Here is a 6,000-nt window from a genome sequence, read left to right on the forward strand (position 1 = left end):
GGCAGTAAAGACATGGGGTGCAGAATCTCTGGATGTCGTATTCCTGAAAGACAGCACCCTGCTTTTAAACGCTTACTATCTTGATCTGTGGAGGAAATTTATTACAGATTCTTTAATTCTGTACATGTATATAGAATAGAATGCATCCGTATAAAAATACAGGGCATAATTGACAATCTCAATCACTGAAAACGGAAACTCTGTGTAAGAAGCTGAATTACACAATGTAGTTTTAAGAGATGGTGATAAACTGGGAAGTTACTTTGTAAACACTTTAGTTTTGCTTTCTATAGGGAACTGTTGAATTATATTTTCTTGTGCTGTTTCCTTCAGCTCATGAAGGGAAAAGTCAACATTGTAAATCACTACTGCCTCCTAAAATAATAACTCATTAATCAAAAAAACAGTAAAAGGCATTCTTGGGTGAAACTTCAGAGTTCTGATGTGGAGTCACATGTTGCATGGAGAATCAGGAGGAAAGCAGTAGAGCGTAATCATGTCCCCCCTCCCCCCTTGCAGATGCTTATCCTTGCTGAGACAATCTGGAGAGAACTTTTGGGTATGATGTTTACAGCTTAAAGTTCAGGCAAAACAAATATTAGATTTTAACTTCCAGATGATCATCGTATATGTTCATATATCTGTTTCTAAGAATATCTGACCTCTGAGACACAGACTGATGTATATAAAGCTACATACATTTCCAGTAAGTTTTAAAGCATTAACAGTTTTTGATTCACTCATTGGATTTGTTCAAACATAGCAGAGTCTTAGTAAGTAAAGGAGTTCTTTCTCTGAGATGATGCCTGAGAGGTCACAAGCCAGTGATCATTCTCCTGTTTGATAGATATACATAATGCTGTTATAAATGGAGAATTTAATACAACCTGTAGTGTTTAGAATAAATTATTGGTTGGGCACATAGGTATATGGCTGTGGTTCATGACAAGTCTGGATAATTTCTAAAAATCAATTAGGTGATTCTGAGCCAATAGGTATTGTTAGGACATTCATTTGGTCTTATATAGTCTATGTGTTTTATATTGAAAGCTTTCCCCCAGAGCACACTGAAGCTACTTAAAATTACTTGATTAGTAGTGATCAACTTATACTTTCAGATGAACACTAAAAATAGTTCTTTTTCATAAAATTAAGACCAAATAAGAAGTATCTTCTGTTTTGACCATTTAAGATTTATTTATTTATTTTGTGTTTTAAGTACACTGTTGCTATCTTCAGATACACCAGAAGAGGGCATCAGTCCCATTACAGATGGTTATGAGACACCATGTGGTTGCTGGGAATTGAACTCAGGACCTGCAGTCGGTGGGTGCTCTTAACCACTGAGCCATCTCTCCAGCCCTGGTTTGACCAATGAAAAGAGAGTGAACAAAGCAGGGAAGAATGCTGCTGGTATAACCACACAGGGCATAAACCATGCAGAATGCTCCCATGCAGAGTGCTCCCACTCAGAGTGCTCCCATGCAGTTCTCCCACTCAGTGCCCCCATTGAGAGTGCTCCCACACAGAGTGCTCCCATTGAGAGTGCTCCCACTCAGAGTGCTCCCATGCAGTTCTCCCACTCAGTGCCCCCATTGAGAGTCCTCCCACGCAGAGTGCTCCCATTGAGAGTGCTCCCACTCAGAGTGCTCCCATGCAGTTCTCCCACTCAGTGCCCCCATTGAGAGTGCTCCCACGCAGAGTGCTCCCATGCAGCGTGCCCCCATTCAGAGTGCTCCATGCACAGTCTGTTTCTGTAAAGTGAGGAATAATGCACAGAAGAAAGTCATTTTGAGGAAGAGTAACATTTGTCCACTTTAAAATTTTACTGCAGAACTTACACCCTCTGTCATGGTCCTTTATGTAGCTCAAAGGTGCCAATGTCTCCAAATGAAGCAACGGGTTCCCCCATCAAAAATAGGTGGGCCTTGCCTCACAAGGCAATCAGTCAGGAAGATGCTAATTCAAAGTCTTATATCCACGTTAGACAACTTAAATCAAAGCCATGTGTGACAAATTTAGGTTTCTACTGCTTAGACTGGTCACTTGAGTTTCTATAGCTATTGCCTAGAAACACAGATCTTTACAAACAACCAAAACAAAACACTGTCACCTGGAGCATGGTACCAATAGTCCATTCCTAGTAAATGTGCCAGAGGCATCAAAGAAAGTATTTTAAAAATTATTTTGTGAAAACATTCAATTATACTATTGGAATTCTTTTGTGTTTTTAATCATGAAATTTTCATTATTTATTTTTAAATAATTGCTGTAATTAAAAAGCTAATGTACTCCATCCTTTATAAGAATTTGCTATTTGAGAAACACATAATTCTTATATACTTACATCAAACAGAAAATTCATTAAGGAAATAAGTTGACTTTATATTGTACTATTTTGCCTAGTAACTGCTGTTAGGAGTTTTTCCAAAGCAAAGGATAATTAATTGTATTTGGTAAAACAATTTCTACCCAATACCATGTCTCCTGAGAGTTAACATGGCATTACTACAGCTAAAAGACCAATTTTCACTACGTTTATACAAATTATTTATCAAAGGTAAACAATAATGTTTTAATGAGTTTTGCTGTGCATTAGAATTTTACAAGTGCAAAATGTGAATTTGAAGTGGGCGATCTATACACGTCAGCCTCACAACAGTAAAGTGCTTTCGCGAGCCTATCCTATAGTTTCCGTAATGTCTTTCCCCAAGAGTCAAATTACATCAGAATCGGCCAAATATTTATCTCTTCACAAAGCCTGACTCTTGTTGTCTTGGTGGGTTTGAACGCCTGTGAGAACTGTCTGACTAGTGGTGCTCCTGAGAATCTGAAGACAGACAGACTGCTGAAGGAAGAAAGAGTGAGTACTGGCAAACAGGAAGGCGGGGCTTAGATGTGACAACCGGAGAGATGCCTGGTTTCAGGAAGGTGAGGGCTCTGGCGTAAGCAGGCTGGGCGTCTTACTTCTCAGTTCCAAGGGAGTTCTGCTTCCATGCTCAAGAGTGTTCCTGTTTGAGTGAAAAATGATGTATGGACCAGTAGTGAATAAGGACCAAGAATTAATGTGTGTGCAGTTCATTTGAGACACAGAAATCCCCTTTCTCAGAAAGATTTAAAATAATTCTATTTCTGGAACAGAGTTAGATCACATTGAAAATTATGTTTTCTCTTCTCATGGTAGCAATTTATTCTGGACATGTTGTGAAATGCTTCATGTTTTTAAATACTAATCTTGATTTTGAAAATGAAACTTCTGTTTAAATTTGCATTTGACATCTTGACCCATAGGTCATTTTGTAAATGGCTAATAAATTTGGAAACAAAGTAATCACTAAATTCAGAGATGACAGATAATTTTAATACTTCCAATACTAAAAGACACTATTATTCACCTACAGTCATTAGTATAACCTGGGAAATTATGTGTCTTTAGAAATTTATAATTTATTGTTTTCTTTACATTTTCATTCATTTTATTTACTATTACCCCGTTCTCTAGAATATAAGTATTTATAACTGTAAATGATTTGTAATACATATAATGCATAAATTAAAGAGTAATATGATGCACTTTTGAATAAGACTCTGAAGACCTGTAGGAAGGTATGGAGTTTTTTGGTAGTTGAAACATTAGTTATCTGCAGTCTTATCCTGCCACCTAGTGTTAACTGTTCTCAAATTATAAAATGTGACTTGTTGACAGGATTCAAAGTGCCTTTCCCTTTTTACTCTCAAAAACTAGAAAAGATATGGTGAGCTCGCGCTCTCTCTCTCTCTCTCTCTCTCTCTCTCGCTCGCTCTCTCTCTCTCACTCGCTCGCTTGCTTGCTCTCGCTCTCCCTCTCTTGCTTTGTGTGAGTACAGGAAGCTATCAGTGTCCTTACTCCTAAAGAAAAGTCTCTCTCATTCTCTCTCTCTCTCTCTCTCTCTCTCTCTCTCTCTCTCTCTCTCTCTCTCTCTCTCTCTCTCTCTCTCCCAGCAAGCATCTACAGCCAATAGTGTCTCAGCTAGAGGTGGGGGTTATGGTGATTTTCTTCCACCATGCTGGAATGTTGACTGGCTGTGCAGACCTTGCAACCACCGCTTCTGTGGGCTCATGTGACAGCCATGGCATGTCCAGAGGACAGCATCTCATCGAGCGTCTCCAAGTCTTCTAACTGAGTCTGTGTTTCCACTCCTGTCTTAACATTCCCTGAACTTTGGCCAGTAGTGGGGTGGAGTGTTTGATCTATATGGGGAGAGGATGAGTTCCTGAGTTGATGTGCACTGTTGATATGGACACCACCAGGTTAAAGATCCCAATGAATCAGACCCACCCAAGGGCAAAGCCTTTCCCAGGTCACACTCGGGGAAATGATGAATGTTTTCCCCTGGTGAGTGTGCTGTCATTGACAGTGTATACAAAAAGTCTGAGGGAATGTGGAAAAACCATTTCACTACCTACTCATCATCTTCCTGGGGTGTCTTCCCCCATGCCTCATGGTCAATAGCTGAGTGTCTTCCAAAGAGCATTATAGTGCTTCTCTTTGTCTGAGAATCAAAAAGTGTGAGAAATGGAGTCTCTTAGCCACCCATACTGGAAGTCAGAGCCTCTGAGTTCAATAAACATCCTCCCTGGATCATGAGTTCTCTTGGATTTTTTATTATAAACATATAAAAGGAGTTTTGATACAGCATGCTATTCAGGACTAGTTTCTGTATCTTGCCTTTTTATATTTACTATAAAACTAACGCTGTTATTGTATGTTAAGAAGCAAAGGGGAGCATTTAGTGCCTATCGTTCTCATTAATAGAATGATTATAAAATTTGATCACAAAGCTTTGTTACTCATGAATTTGATATATATATACATATATATGTGTGTGTGTGTATGTATATATATATATATCATCAAATTAGCTGATCTATATTTTGCTGTGAGATTATTCATGAAAATGCTTAATTTCATCAAAATTTATTCATTTATTGAAACTAATGCTTAAACTTTACTTTTTAAATATTCTTTCACTATATTTGTAATGATCAAACATAAACTATTATTTGGTGAACATCGGCTACACACACAACACTCTCTCTCTCTCTCTCTTTCTCTCTTCTCATTCAACTTTTTTATTCACCTCCTGCTCTCTGCCCTGGTATCCTTTTATAAAATAAACTACTAGGAACCACTCTACCCCAGCTGCTCTTTTTCAGTGTTCTGTTCTGAGTTGTACTATCTAAGAAACTAACTGTGTGGTTGGAATCATCCAAGGGCTGCACCTGAGGGGCAGGCAGAGTGAAGGATTTTATGCTGCAGAGAGAATGAAGGAAACACAGGTATGCCTCTGTGTTCAAATCAAGGAGCCTAAGAAAGAACGGGATCCCCAAAGAGTATGAAAATAAATATAAACACCAACTTCATAAAAGTAAGATAAAATAAGAACCACTGGTAGAAAAATCAATACCCTCTAAATAAGTGCCTAATTCTGCAACATTTTCTTCTTTCTTCTGATGTGGAGATGGACCCAGTACTACCTAAACAGTATGAGCCAGAAGCATTTATACAATGTACAGTTTTATAATTTTTATATAATAATGTTTAATTTTATACAATAATTGATGCAGTTGTTGATGGAAATATAGAAAGTTTAAGTTTTTTAACTTATGTGTACATGTGTATCGGGGGGGGGGGGGGGGGGGGCTGTGGGGCTGTGTGTGTGTGTGCGCGCGCGCTGGTGCCTGTGGAGCCCAGAAGAGGGCATCAGAGCACTGGGGCAGGATTCACAGATGGCCGTTACCTACCCAACATAAGTGCTGGACAATGAATTCATGTCCTATGGAAAAGAAGTACATACTCTTAACTACTCATCCATCTTTTCTGTCTTTTCATGGTTTCTTAAGGAACTGTGTTCTATTCTCTTTGACAAAAAAAAATCAGGATGTATGATTGCACTTTAATAACTGAAAGAGATTACCAACAAGTTCTAAATAAGGAAGCAAATGCAGAGTGACACAGGG

The sequence above is a fragment of the Apodemus sylvaticus genome, chromosome 5, assembly GCF_947179515.1.
Source record: "Apodemus sylvaticus chromosome 5, mApoSyl1.1, whole genome shotgun sequence".
NCBI lineage: Eukaryota > Metazoa > Chordata > Mammalia > Rodentia > Muridae > Apodemus > Apodemus sylvaticus.